The sequence below is a fragment of the Panthera tigris genome, chromosome B4 (assembly GCF_018350195.1).
Source record: "Panthera tigris isolate Pti1 chromosome B4, P.tigris_Pti1_mat1.1, whole genome shotgun sequence".
Classification (NCBI taxonomy): domain Eukaryota; kingdom Metazoa; phylum Chordata; class Mammalia; order Carnivora; family Felidae; genus Panthera; species Panthera tigris.
In genome coordinates, this window is record NC_056666.1 from 69,862,445 (window position 1) to 69,877,693 (window position 15,249).

A 15,249-nucleotide genomic window follows, 5' to 3' on the forward strand; every position below is an offset into this window, starting at 1 on the left:
AAGGTTAAGTACATTTATATTTTAGCTGCTTCCAGGAGACCTGAGACCTACTCTAGGTCTTGGGCACTAGAGTTTTGGTATTACTAATATAAAATTTAATATTTTAATCTGACTCTCATAGTATGTGGAGGCAGAAGCTGGAACTGAGTCTCCTACAGAAAACCTAGAGCCTTAACAGAGCTGTCCTGGCCTGAATAGGAGAATAGGAAAAATGCCAGACGCCATTCTGGGTAAGAAGAAATACAGTTTTTTGTAAAAAGAGAAAAACTAAGGTTCCTAGGAGAAATCAACATCCCAGTTAAGATGTGAGCCTAGGGTTGGCTTATTCCAAAGCTCTTGTTCTTTGCTTTGGTTTATGCTGACTCTCCTTTCTCTGAATTGTCTCAATATTTATGTAGACTAATATAGAGTTTTTCTCTTGAATCCAGAACCAAAACTTAGGATTCTCTAATTACAGACTATTTTTATAACATATTTATACATGTCACCCTACCAGCCTTGTTAAATTCTCATTTATTTCTTTTTCTTTTCTTTCTTTTCTTTTTTTTTTCTTTTGATAAAGATAGGGTACATTTCCTATTTTTTTGTGTAATTATTTTCTAGCATAGATCTCAAAGTTCTGCAAACTAGTGAACATCATACTAAAGCTGCAAACACTTCAGCCCCTGCCTCAAAGCTAAACTAAGCCAGAAACTGAATCCCATTATGTCACAGTGTATGCTCCAGAGCAGAATTTCATTGATTGTCCCCAAAACTGCACTTGAGCTAAAAGGCATCATTGTAATCACAAAGCTTCCCAACCTGAAGAAAGCTACAACTTGAGAAAGGATGCAGGTAGATATGAATATTGGATTTTGGTGTTGAAGTTACCTTAAGAACAGTCTAGATGTTACACTTGTGTTTTTAAAAATGGGCAGGTGGAGACCAACTTGTTGCTCATGGAACTCTGACATACATCTTGATTGACCAATATCGTACCGCATAGGCAGCGTCATCTGCAAAAGTATACATTCAAATCTGTATTAAAAGTATTGAGATTAGTCATTCTTTTATTGTGCACACATTTTCATGAACTGCAAACCTGAGAATGTGATGAATGTCATAATACGGCCGCCAAATTTGTGGGTGAAGGGGTAAAGTTCATTGGAGGTGGGCACTGGAACGGACTCGAGGCTGGAATCTATAAGTTGATATAAACTTTGTGGACATCTTATTTCATCTCTACTGATGAGCATCGCTTCCCACCAGAGTTTATCATGAAGTTAATGAATGAAATATGTATCTCCAAGTGCAACATAAATATTAAATAAATTTATCTGATAGACTGAGATATAACAGAGTTTATGGGAATTAACTCTGGAGTCATTCACAAGCTAGGGAACCTTAAAGTAGGGACATTTCTCAGAAAGAAGTGTGAAATAGAAGAGCGTATTCTAACTTGTAGTCATTAGAGCCACATTTTCATGATTTTCCATATTTAAGTAACTCCTGAACTATTATTTTTTTCCTTTAAATCTATGCATTAAAACTCATTCAATGCATTTTTTCCTCAAAATTGTATCTGAAGCCAAAGAAAAAAGGGGGGAAGGAGAAAAATGGCACATTAATGGTTCAAGTGGGAGAAACAAGAGGAACATGGAGCTGAGGCTCCAAGCCTCTCCAGGAAAAGTCCTCATGCTTGAAGTGTCCTCTTTGAGGATGACAGCAGAGTCACCGATGGTCCCCCAGCCCCAAAGCCCAGCTTCTTTTTGGAGAAGAGGGCAGAATCACAGTGGCCTGAGGCCAGAGGAATTGGAGGGGGAGAGGGGTCAAAAGGTTACAGGAAGTAGTTATCCACGAGCTTCTTGGAGTGGATGCCACATGTCTCTTGGGGGGCAGCCTGGAAGATAATGAAATCTTTTCAGAGATGTGTTCATCCAGTTCCCGGATGGCTGCCACATTCCTAGAATGGTAGAAACAGCACAGTGAGCACAGTTTTATTGAAGTGCCACCTGTAACCTTCCCTCACCATTTGGTGGGCACAGCAGATCAGGCCAACATCCTTGGCTGCATGTTACTGTGAAATAGGTAGGCAGCACCAGAAGCTCTCTTCAGGGTCTGATGGCCCCCTCATGAGGCACCTCTTGCTTTCAGTCAGTCATCTGAATCTGGTCTAGAGTCTGGAGGGAGGGAGAAAGTACCCGTGCACGCAAAAGATTGCCATTAATGATGGCTGACAGACTGATGTAGTCAAAAGAGCTTAGGGCAGTAGCACCATGTGGTCACCAAATCAGATAGAACAGGCACTCAGCAAAGAAGCCATAGACTTGGGGGATCTGGCAACTCTAGTGGTTCCCCAGGATCTTGGTGATGCGGTCATTATATTAAACATTAAGTACCAGCAGCAGGAGGAATGTTTCAATGCCTAGAAATCATGTTCCATAAAGTCTCTCATGAAAAGGTAGTTGGTCTCAGGGTCTTACCACCCACACTGAACAGCTCCTTGAAGTCATAGAGTTGTCCATGGATGTCGCCACATATTGTGACCCGCGACTCCACCCTCTGTACATTGGTCTCCTTTACCAAGATCTCTCCTGCCTGAGCGTGCAGGACACCTTGACTTCACTCTCCTGGATGATTTCACAGCATGGCAGTTGCTCCCACTGCGCATTAAGGTAGCTGACCTAACACCCTGGCCCCAGAGCTCTGAACCCCTCCCCTGCATGGGTCAGAGCCAGCGGGCTCCACTACGTGGAACTCGCGCTGGCTCTCCAGCTCCCTCCCTTCTGCTTCCTTCTTCTTGGCTCCTTGCCCTGCTGCTTAGCCTTCCATCTTCTATCTTTTTGTAGTTTTTCTCCCTCCTTACCTCTAGTCTTCCTTACCCTGCTTCTCTTGATTTCTATTCATTTCTTCTTCAGATTTTAACTATTTCTTCTTTCAATCTTTTTTTGGGAGGGTTCTGTTATTAGTCCACATTCATTATCCTACATTCTGCATCTTGTTTGTCAAGTTATTTCCCCCACCAAAAATAGTTAACCCTCTAAAAAGTGTTAATAGATTTCTACCTACATAGGAATATTATATTTAATGAAAATATTATTAGTAATATATAATATAGTAATAATAAGTGATAGGAACACATTACGCATTCTATCAAAGCCAATACTATGCAGAATTATATTCCTTGAAAAATGGCTTCATGTAAGTAACCAGAAAAGAAAAAAATGTGTAGACAATCCTAAGTGGGTAATAAGGCAATAAAATTATATTAAGAAATACTAATATAAAGGATGAAACTCTGTTCTGTATTATTGTCTTTTTTTAATGTTTATTTATTTTTGAAGGAGAGAAAGAGTGTGAGCAGGGGAGGGCAGAGAGAGAGGGGTACACAGAATCCTCAGCAGGCTCCAGGCTTTGAGCTGTCAGCACAGAGCCTGACGTGGGGCTCGAACTCACGAGCCGTGAGGCCATCACCTGAGCTGAAGTCGGATGCCCAACTGACTGAGCCACTCAGGCACCCCTGTATTATTGTCTTTTGAATTTAAATGTAGATATTGAGTTCTTCTGAAAATAAATAATGGCATGGAAATTTTCCTTTCATTTGAGTTAATGAACTTGGCCATATTTTTCAATGAATGTTAAAAATAGAAAGTAAGACACATTGTATATACATTCTTCTTTTCATTAATTACTATTTGCGAAGGAAGAGTGTTTAATAGGTAATTCAAAATTTCAGAGCACTGAAATTAATTCTGAAAAGTTACTTTGTAACTATTATGATTAACTTTTCAACAGGGTATATGTGTACATGTATGTGTGTCTATCATTTTCAATCCTCTGGACCAGAGAGGGCACCTACCATTTGTCTAGGATGGTCTACATTCAGTGTCAAAAAAATGTGGACAAAATTTATGGTAGTCAAATACAAAACAATTCTATAAATTCTGATAGTAACACGTTTCAGGTACTTTAACTTGCAAATTGGATAGACAGCGTCCTGAAAGAGTATTTTTAAAATGACAAAATCATTTATGCAGACTCTAGAAAAGGTGTTAAAAAGTTGAGTTAAGGGAAGGAAAAGGTGAGAACAATTATCTGACTTTAGAGCATAACAAATAATCATGATGTAAATTAGGTTCTTTAGGGAATAAATTAGCACCCAACTTTACAAAATAGCTTAAAAGCAAACTACCCTCATAACATCAGAAGTAAGAGAAGATGAACACATCTCTTTGCATTGCTGTCTTGGCCAGATCTGAGTGTGCAATGATGAAAGATTGATTGGTTAGATCCTAAGTTTGTTTTGCCATCAAAGTGTCAGTATGGATTGATCTTTTTTCACTAGTGTGTTTTCTCTTTACTGCCCTGCCTGGAAAAGACTTCATTCTTTGATACACTATCCCACTCCAACAAAAGAACAATCTAACCAAAGTCTAATAATTCTGCAGTATATAGGAACACATGTTTGTTTTGAAGGATTCTTCCTACCCTGCCAGAAAACATTTCTCACGAAAGACAATGTTGTTTCTACCAGGATGAGTATATGTGTTTTTCTAGACAGTTAATACAAATTTAAGGAGCTTTCTGTAGTTTGGAATTCCCTGAATATGTGTGATTTGGGCAAATAAACAAGGTTTGTCTGGTTCAAATGTGAAGATGTGGTTAATTTCAGAGGACTTGGTGACATTTTCAATGTGCACATCAAGGACTTGGAGATACGGAAGATAGGAAGCAAATGTCAAAGAGAGAACAATTATGGTTTGCCAAACACTGCATAAGACATAGGTTTTTATGCTGTTTATATATCTCTAACTGCTAGGATATGGAGCTCACGTAAAGTCATAAGATGTCCTGTGATGAAGTAATAACAAGTGTGTTGTGTGAGTGTAAGAAGTCATTTAAAAGTATCATCTTGCAAGAAGTTAAGTTTTTAATTATCAGTGATGAGGAAGAATAGTGACAAAGTTACCACATTCACCATTAGGCAAACGTTCATTTTAACAAATTTGAAATATTTGCATTTGACATCTAAAGCCAGACTAAGTGGCAGACATATATATAGGGGGATTGGAGTCAAAGGCAGGGACATCTATATTTTCAGCACTGGGATGTTAGAGTCCCCAAATTTAAGCTGATTTTATAATATTGAATATGTATTACATATGCGGCAGTGAACACTGCAGTAATTTGATAAAGTGCCATTTCATTATAGATACCTATTACTAGAGTTAAATTTCTCATGGAATTCTGAACAAACACCTTTCTCTAACGTCACTTCATATTGTAATATGTAATATGATTCTGTCGGAGTACATGAGCCTACTCTCATTTGTTTCAAACTTTGATGCAGTAGTTTAAACTTTTTTACTGTAATATTATGCTCATAATAGATTCACAGTTGAATTTCTATGTAGCAAAAATTTCCATTATTCTTTGACACTAGCTTCCTGCTCAGTGTTCTACCTGATAATCCATATACTTTATTTTTTTTACAGTTTTTTTACAGTTTTTACAGTTTTTTCTTTTTGAATGGGTGTATGATCTGCCAGTACAGGAATATATCACATATTACTTATCTATCTATTTGTATTTAGGTATTCCTATTTTTCTCCAGCTTTACTGAGATATAACTGAAACGTAGCATTGTATAGGTTGAAGGTGTACAATGTGTTGAGGTGATATATCTATATATTGTAAAATGATTATCACCACAACGTTAGCTAACAACTCCATCATGTTTCATAATTACCATTTCTTTTTGTGGTGATAACACTTAAGATGTATTCTCTTAAGTACATAATACAATATTGTGAATTATGGTTCTCATGCTGTACATTAAATGCCCAGAACTTATTCACCTTATAACTAGAAGTTTATACCCTTTTATCAACATCTTTCCATTTCCGTCTACCCTTCTATAACAACCTTCTACTTACCCTGTTTCTATGAGTTCACGTTCTTAGATTCCACATATAAGTAATATCATAACAGTATTTGTCTTTCTCTGATTTATTTCATTTAGCATAATTCCCATCCACACTGTTACACATGATCTTTTCTCATGGGCTGAATAATATTCCATTATATCTCTATTTGTACACAGATAGACATTTTTATCTATCTGTTGAAGGTGAATGGTAGGGAAGTTTCAGAGAGAATACAGTAAAAATTACAAGGCCCTCTGCGTCTGAACATTTAAAAGTATGCTAGAAATGTGGGGGGGGGTATAAATATTTCCATTCTCAGTAGGAAATCTTCATTTAGATTTAGGATTTGTAAGCTTGTTTTTCCTTGTGCATTTTATTTTTTAAGTAATCTCCACATCCAACATGGGGCTCGAACTCACAACCCCAAGATCAAGAGTCACGTGCTCCACTGACTGAGCCAGCCATGTGCCCCTCATTGTGCATTTTATTGATTTTTAGTGGTTCACAGTTAAACTTTCTTTAAGCATTTGGAATATTCTTAGGACTTCTTACCTAATTAGTGGGCTGCCTACTATTGAGGCATGTAGTAGCTTCAGAATTTTCTAAAAAAGGGTATGAAAGTATGGGTTTTGAGGACAAATGATATAATTAAATATATGGGAATCTCAGGATATTGCCATATTGGTTGAAGGATTTCAGGATTTCTTTAAACTGTGTTTGAAACTATACCTACTATCTAATTTTACCACCAAATAATTAATGTCAACTTTTTGTTATAATTGTTAATGGGGAAGATGGTAGTAAAAAGGGTGGATGGGAGGAGCGTAGCAAGTGTAGACATTTAGATAAGGATAGATCTGGGCCTGAAAAAGTAAGAATGCCTTGTATGGTACATACTATTTCATACTTAACAGTACATTTTATAAATATGAATAACCCTTCTTCATAAGCAGATACATCACAGTTAAATCCCTTCCTTCCTTCCTTCCTTCCACCCTTTTTTTTTCATGTTTCTATGCATCACTTTTGTTTTTTGTTTATTATTTTCTCCAAGTTTTTATTTAAATTCCAGTTAACATATAATAATATTAACTTCAGGAGTAGAATCTAGTGATTCATCACTTATGTACAACACCTACTGCTCATCACAATAAATACCCTCCTTAGTCCCCATCACCCATTTAGCTAATCCCCCCACCCAGCTCCCCTCCAGTAACCCATAGTTTATTTTCTATACTTAAGGGTCTACTTCCTGGTTTGCCTCTCTTTTTCTCCCTGTGTTCATCTGTTTTATTTCTTAAATTCCACATATGAGTGAAATTATATGTATTTTCCTTTCTCTGACTGACATATTTCACTTAGCATAATACACTCTAGCTCTACCCACATCATTGCAAATGGCAAGATTTCATTCTTTTTTTGATGGCCGAGTAATATTCCATTGTGTATGTCTATACGACACATCTTCTTTATTCATATCCTCCTACCATTTTTTATCTCCATCTCTCTCTTTTCCTCTCCCCACCATAAACAAAAATTTTTAAGTGTTCAATATATTTCCTTTTGTTTTGTGGGTCTTTTATAAAATGTATGTTACTTTTTAAATTGTAATTGAACAAATGTGTTACCAGTCTCCAGATGAAGAAATATAAATAATCAGCACCCCAACTGCCTCTAGTTCTCCCTCCCAGTCACTTCCTCCCACAAAGGGAACCATCATTATGACTGCTATCCCTAAATTAGTGGTGCCTATTTGAACTTTATATAGTTAGAACCATATGATACATACTCATTTGTTACTGCTAAACATTATGTCTCTAAGAGTCATCCAGATGGTTATGTTTAGCAGCCTTTCCTTCACTTTCTGTACAGTTTTCTGTATTATGAATATGCCATACTTTACCCACTCTATTTTTTTTGGATTTTGAGATTTTCCAGAAGAGGCTATTATGAGTAGTCCTACTCGTGCACATGTAATCTTGTAGACATATACACTTATTTCTCCTGGCTATCCACTTCGTAGCATAATTATTGGTGGACAGTGTATGCTGCAAGTTCAACTTTAGATACACTGTCAAAGAATTTTTCAAAGTGGTTTATTGATTATGCTGTCATAACAGTGTGTGAACATTTCACTTTTGCTAATAATACCTGGTACTATTTTTTTAATTTTATCTATTTTAGTGGCTGTGTAGTAGTTTCTCATTATGAAGCTATTAATAGCTTTATTGAGATATAATTGATATACAATAAGCTGCATGTTTAAAATGTACAGTTTGATAAGTTTTGACGAAGGTATACACCTGTGAAACCATCACCACAATCAAGGTAATGAATATATTTATCACCCCTAAAAGTTTCCTTGTGCCCCTTTGTAATTATTTAATCCTATTCCTCCTTTTCTCCCCTCTCCCAGGGCAATCACTGATACCTGTGCTCCCATGTACATAATGTTTCTATTTTTTTCTTCTAGCTGTTGGTTTAAGATTTTTCTGGTTTTCAGTCACTTGATTGTGATGTATCTTGGTATCAGCTTCTTCATATTTCTTGGAGTGGCTTTGTTGTACTTCTATGAAGTATAAGTTTATTATTTTTATCTAATTTGAAAAAATAATTGGCCAGCGTTTAAATTTTTTTCTCTGGCTTCTATCTCTCTCCTCTCCTTCAAGGACTTTAATTATAAATATGGTAAGCAGTTTGAAGTTGCCTTATAGCTCACTTTTTTTAAACCATATTTTTCCTGTGTTTAATATTATTGCAAAGTTTATTGTTACATCTTCAAGTCTACTGTTTTTGTCTGCAACATCTAACCTCCTATTAATCCCATTTGGTTCACTTTTCTCTCCTGAAATTTTCTTTCTTTCTCTCTGGAATTTTAGAATTTCTATTTTGCTCATTTTTATCTTCCAATCTGTCATTAACATATTCATGTTTTCTTCTACCTTCTTACATACACATATGGAATACAGTTATAAAAGTTGTTTTCATATTGTTTTTTACTATTACTTGAGTAATTTCTGGGTCTCGTCTTATTGAGTTTTCTCTGCATTCTAGATATTTTTCTGTGTTTTTTTTTTTTGGTTTTTTTTTTTGCACACCTGGTAATTTTTCATTAAATGCTAGATAGTGTGAATTTTCACTTGTCAAGTGCTGGATATTTTTGTCTTTCTATGATTATTTTGGAGGTTTGTTTTGGGACTCAGTGATTGACTTGGAAACAAGTTTAATCTTTTTGAGGGTTTCCTATTAAGCAATGATAGGCATGACCAGAACACCCTGTATTGTAAATGCTTATTCAAGCCATTTGCCTATTTTTCTGTTGGGTTATCTACCTTTCTTTAAATATGTTTAGCATATTCATTCTATCTATGAGCCATTTATTGAGAATATATAGGAAATATCCTTTCCCACTCAGTGGCATGTTTTTGAACTTTCCTTCAGTGAAAATGTTCCCTGAGAAAGAACATAATAAATATTTCCCTCCCAGAACAGGGTTGTCTACATTGTAACAGGGAGATAAATAGCTTGTCAAAACAATACAGGTTTAATGGTTGGATTTTTATTACCAGTTCATTATGCCAAGAAGTTCAATGTTACAGAACAATTCCTGTTATACCACAATTATGCCATCTTCTTTGCCTGCTGCTAGGATTGATTAGTCCTGTGTGTAGAAGGCAAAGAACAAGTTTTTCCTATGACACAGGCATGTCTAGGGTGAGCCCTATAGACCTAGTTAGTTAGTTAGTTAGTTAATGTGTATTTATTTATTTTGAGAGAGGCAGAGTGAGTGCGGGAGGGGCAGAGAGAGAGAGGGAGAGAGAGAGAATCCCAATGTGTACTGCCAGTGCAGAACCCAATGTGGGACTCGAACCCACAAAGTTATGAGATCATGACCTAAATCAAAACCAAGAGTCGGATACTTAACCTACTGCCACTCAGGCACCCTTACCCTTTTTCCCTACAGACCTTTTAAAAAAAAAATCTCTGGAGCGCATTCACCATGAAATGTCATAAAATAAATGCACAAGCCTTCCTTTTTATTAAAAACATACTTTCGAAGATGAATGTTTATTCAGAGATGAAAATGCCTATAGGAATATTTTCCTAGAAATATGAATCATCCAGTGCTTTGGCTCTTCATAAAAAAAAAAAAAAGAAAAGAAAATGAATCTTTCTGCTTAAATGCATCTAAATGGGAACTTGTTATATCATCTATTTATGTTTCAAAGGGAAAAGGGTCAATTAAATAGCTTTAATCACTGTCAATTAAGTAATTATCATTTCTTTGTCCAAATAATTTCCAAATATTCATTATCCCCAAATCATAGCGGCTGGGGAATTGACCTTATTTTTTCCTATCTCCCATCCCAGATAACATTAATTCATTTATTCTTTCAGAAATAATTGCCTACTATGATGTAAGACACACTGAACTAGCCACTAACTCTCCTCCAAAGATTATAGGGAAGAGATATGAGTGAATAGGGGAGAGAGACCAACACAGCCTTTGGATGCCAGTTGCTGATGGCCTATCTTCTTGTTGCCTAAAGGAAGAGCTATGTCTAAGTTGACTTTTGTGTAAGACAGTTAAATGCTACATCTTAGCATGTAATGAAGTCAGTGAAATCGAAGTCAGGACATAGTTGTCTTTTCAAAATAAGTGAATATTATAGGCATTTGAGTAAGGTTGTGTCTGATTTGTATGTAAAGGGGAAGGATGGGGGAAAGAAATAGGAGAAAGGAAGAAATCTGTAGATAATTAAGTTCTTTTAGAGAAAACTATATAAAACAGAGGAGTGTATCACCACTAGTTGTCGTCATCATCATCATCATCATCAAAACTACACCATTCATCATTTATTGAGCCTCAACTCTGGCCTAGGTGACATACAAGAATTGAAATTTGGTGTCCATAATGGTTCTGCTTAAAGAACCATTGCTGCCAGTATCTAGCAGAACAGGGACTAGATTCAAAATCTGTCTCCCTGAAGATATACTTTTTGCACTTCACTAGGGTTTCTGAGAGATCAGCCTGTGTAGTACATTCTAGTCCAGGAAACCAGGAGTAAGGGAACTGTTTGATCATGGAACTTGAGGGCATAGGTCCATAAGAGATGCACAAAAGGCTCAGACAAGTAGACTCTTTTCCATCTAGAAACTGAAAGAATTAAAAATATTAGATAATTTACAGATGACTAGTAAAGCTGGAATGTAGAAACTTTAAGTGGCAGGGCCTAGAAAGAACACCCAGAGATTAAGTGGGGGGTGATGGTGGGCAGATGGCTTGTGAATGTGGCTGGAAGGATTGCTTAGTGCCTTCACTAAGTCAGCTAAGAAACATGAAGCCATAGTGGCTATATATCCTCACTCTCCATAGTTTAAAAAGGATTGGACTGTGCTACCCCAAAAGATGTATAATATGCAAAAGATGCACTTTGGCATAATGATTACTTTAAGCTGAAGGCAACTGAGAATTAACACGTGCAAGAAGAGTTCTCTGCCCTCCCCTCAGATGTCTAAAATCAGGGCATAAATTCTGCTTTGTTGAAGGACTCCAGGAAGAGAAAACCAACTCTTACAACCAAAGACAGAGGGTCACACTGAGAGGAATCAGTATAAACAAACCTTACCAAAATAACCCTTGTCTTCCATTATATTTATTCCTTGTACATCTACTCACCTTCCCACAACTTATCACCACTAGAAGCCCAAATCTTCTTTCCCCTTTCTAGTCACTTCTCCACAATGTATTGCCGTTTGTTAAAATGGTATATAATCTCTTTTGCTAACTAGTTCTTTGTGTTTTCACATCTTTTCTGTCACTTCTCCTATGCACATAAAAAAAATATTCACATCAGTAAAAACTGCAACTTTTTTTCCTGTTCATCTGTTTTATGCCAGTTTAATTCGTAGGCCCTAGCTACTTAACGTAATAAGGTGGAGGAAAGTTCTGTTTCCTCCCCATCAGTCTGTGCCATAGGTTTTTTTCATTCAGGAGGTAACATAATATGGTGGGAAAATATCTGGCTAGGAGTTGAGATATTTATTAGTCTTATCCTGGACATTAGTTACTTCTGTGACTGAGTTAAAGGGTTCTACAAAACGTCTCTGTGGCTTAAGTTCCTTATGAGCCATAGTAAAAGAGTTAGAAACAAAGAGGATGGCAGACAAGTTTCACTTCCTGGCTGGAGGGCTTTGTCCAAGAAGACTAAGAAGCCACATGGGCCATGATTACCAACGGCTACCGCAGGCACTGGAGCAAAGCAGTTCTAGTGGATGTACAGAATATATATCATCTCTGAAATAAAAGATGCATAAAACTTCTTCCACTTCTGCATTCGGTGAATTAGTTTGTACCCTTTTATGGATTCTACCTGAGGAAAAAGTGGGCACATGCAGCAAGTGATGATACAATGTTTAGGGGAGAAATGACATCCCTTTTGAGCCTTGGGTGGTAAAGAAGCAATCCAAGATCTACCAAGAATTCAATATTCTATTTATCCCATGTTGTCCATAATGGTTTGGGTGCTACAGATGCCTGTAATAATGTACAATTAACATATAGAGATAGGACCCCCATCCCAGTTCTAATGTCCAGATTAATTGGCTGTCCTAGAAGGAAAATCAGCAGATCTATGAAGAACATATCTAATATTATCAAAGACTTGATTTCAGGAAACTAATAATGGATATTAGTTTCTTCCAGTGAGAAACAAATTGTATTATTTAAATGCAACTGTCTCTATAACGTGTTGCATTCAAAGTTTCAGAAACTTATTCCCGCACAATTTTACTCCCACCTCTTTCTCCCAGATGCAGATGTAATTCATGTAGAAGCAGACATTAAAATAAGTCACTCAGGGCAGACTTGCTTTCATTTACATAATGTTCTTTGAGGGGGGAAAGTATTAAATCAATTTTAACCTGTTTGGGCCTGTATCCAAATAATGCGCAGGCCTGTTTAAGGAGAATCAGTTTTGATATTTGTAAAAGAGATCATATGAAATGCATTACTCAATTAAGTAAAGGAATTTATACTTTATTATAGAATATTGTACCATCTGCCGGATGAATATAACTAATTAAATTTGACTTGGTATGTGGTTTTAACAAACAGTTGAAAAATGAAAATTCGACAATGAATTCTTCCGCAGCACCTGAAACGATAGATACCCACTGGGAAAGACTGCATCCAGCCCTGCTCAGGTTGCAAACAGACTTCCCATTGTCTGGTTGCAGTCTGCATAATGTTTGCATTAAAAAACAGGTCAGATTCAGTAACTACTCACAAGCAACACGGAAAAGAATGCAATGTGCGTCTGCTGTTGCCGAAGAACTAACAAGGTAACATCATGGAATAAAAAATGGCTGCAAAGCTTCCCTGGCCACAGAAAAAAGACAACTGCTCTGCTCTGAAGTGTACTGCCAAAATCCCTGCTTAAAAAGAGGCTACCGAAGCAAGGCTGGCCAATACCCATTGTTAGTAATACTGCAGTCCAGCTGAAATGCTACCGCGACAAATCGGGCTAGAGCCATGCTACTCTCCGGTCTTGGCCATGAGGCAGTCAAACCTAGCTGACTCTGTAGGTATCAGTTGTTATCTATCAAATGGCAATAATATTATGCCACCTTGTCAGGAGGGCTATTAGGGGAACCAAAGAGCTTAGAAATTGCTTTATACCAAATGCTGTGTAAGTTTATTGATGGAGACGCTAAAATAACAAAATGATTAGTTAAAAGAGAAACATTTCTATCTGAAATGTGATCTCTCACTGTCAACTACGGCATCATGATATTTGACTTTTTCACCCAGATGTTCTCATTCTTTGTTGACAAAGCCTTGGTATTCACGTGTCACTCAAACGCTTCATTAACTGAGCACCACAAGAGTGCTAGTGTTATATCTTTTATGGGAACAATGTTTTTTGAATATTTAGTCATCATTTCTCTGGTAAAATTAATACTTTCTCATATGAAAAAAAATTTTTAAATGTTTATTTTAGAGAGAGAGAGCACGAGTAGGGGAGGAGCAGAGACACACACACACACACACACACACACAGAATCCAAAGCAGGATCCAGGCTCTGAGCTGTCAGCACAGAGCCCCACGTGGGGCTTGAACTCACGAACAGCAAGATCATGACCTGAGCTGAAGCTGAATGCTTAACTGACTGAGCCACCCAGGTGCCCCAATACAATCTCATATTTAAATGGTGTTGTGTCTTTTAAAAAAATAAAATAGCTATAGCATTTTCTTAAAGGAACATTTCAAAGCATTCCATTTGTTCAAACAGTTGAACAGTAGTCCTTACGAAGAAGAAGGAGATGGATGAGAACAGCTGACTCTGGGAGCCATCCACGTGAGACAATTGTGTTGAGAAGCTGATCTACAGAATTTGGGGATAAAAGCTTCTGAGTAGCATATGCTTCCAGTTTGGGCTGAGGGTGTTTACGAAGCACTCAGCGTCATCACTCTTCAGAAGAGAGTTGGGGTCGCATGGAAAAGAAAACAGAAGATTTGTCTGAGAAGCAGAAGGAGTTGACACCATTAGGGCCTCTGTGAGGAGACAGGTTTCTCAAGTTTCATTTGTGCAGGAGTTAAGGATCCGTGGGAAATGAACACTTTGGAATTAACTAGCTCACGCAAATACTGAACTTATTTTTCTGTAACTGTTTTCCCTGGTATGAAAATCATGGTCTTCTTGGGGCCCTATATAAGACAGCTGAATTTCAAGTAACCTGTTGACATATGGGAATGATAGGAACAAATGCCAAGTTGAAATAAGCAGAAGGAACATATGAAATAAATCACTGGAAAGCTGAGCACGTGTAGGTAGAGGTGGCCCAATTAGACTTTAGAAAACCAAGAAAACACAGAATGAGATAAACGTTTGTGGTAGCAGTTGGGGAATACAGTTATTCTCCTGAGGTCAGAAGAAGCTTCAACCAACAAGCCTGAGCTATTGGATTTGAAGGTAGCTGTAACATGAATTCCATCCAGAAAAGCCATCAAGCCCTATTCCTTAATTACATATTTATTAAAGACATTTTGCAGGATATCCCCAGTAAGCTGACCTGCCCATTTACAATATGTGTCCACTTAAGAATGGATTTATAAACATATATCATTTGCCAAGGTTCAAAATCTCCAACATCTTTTATAAATACATTATCCAGGCATTATTCACAAACCGGAACTATTGTCCTGGTGAGATGATTTCTGGCAGGTCTCTGTGGGATTTCCTGTTCTAATATTGTCTGAGGAGGTGCTGACCGCACATCAGTCAGGAAGCATGGTGACGTGCACCTGTACTCATGGGAAAAAGCATCCTATCAACCCAG

The 15,249-nt window shown here is 37.2% G+C and overlaps 1 pseudogene; it reads right to left on the bottom strand.

The window, feature by feature from the left end:
- Nucleotides 1-1,816: 1,816 nt before the first annotated feature.
- LOC102953142 overlaps nucleotides 1,817-15,249 on the bottom strand; it is a 124,144-nt pseudogene continuing 110,711 nt past the window's right edge.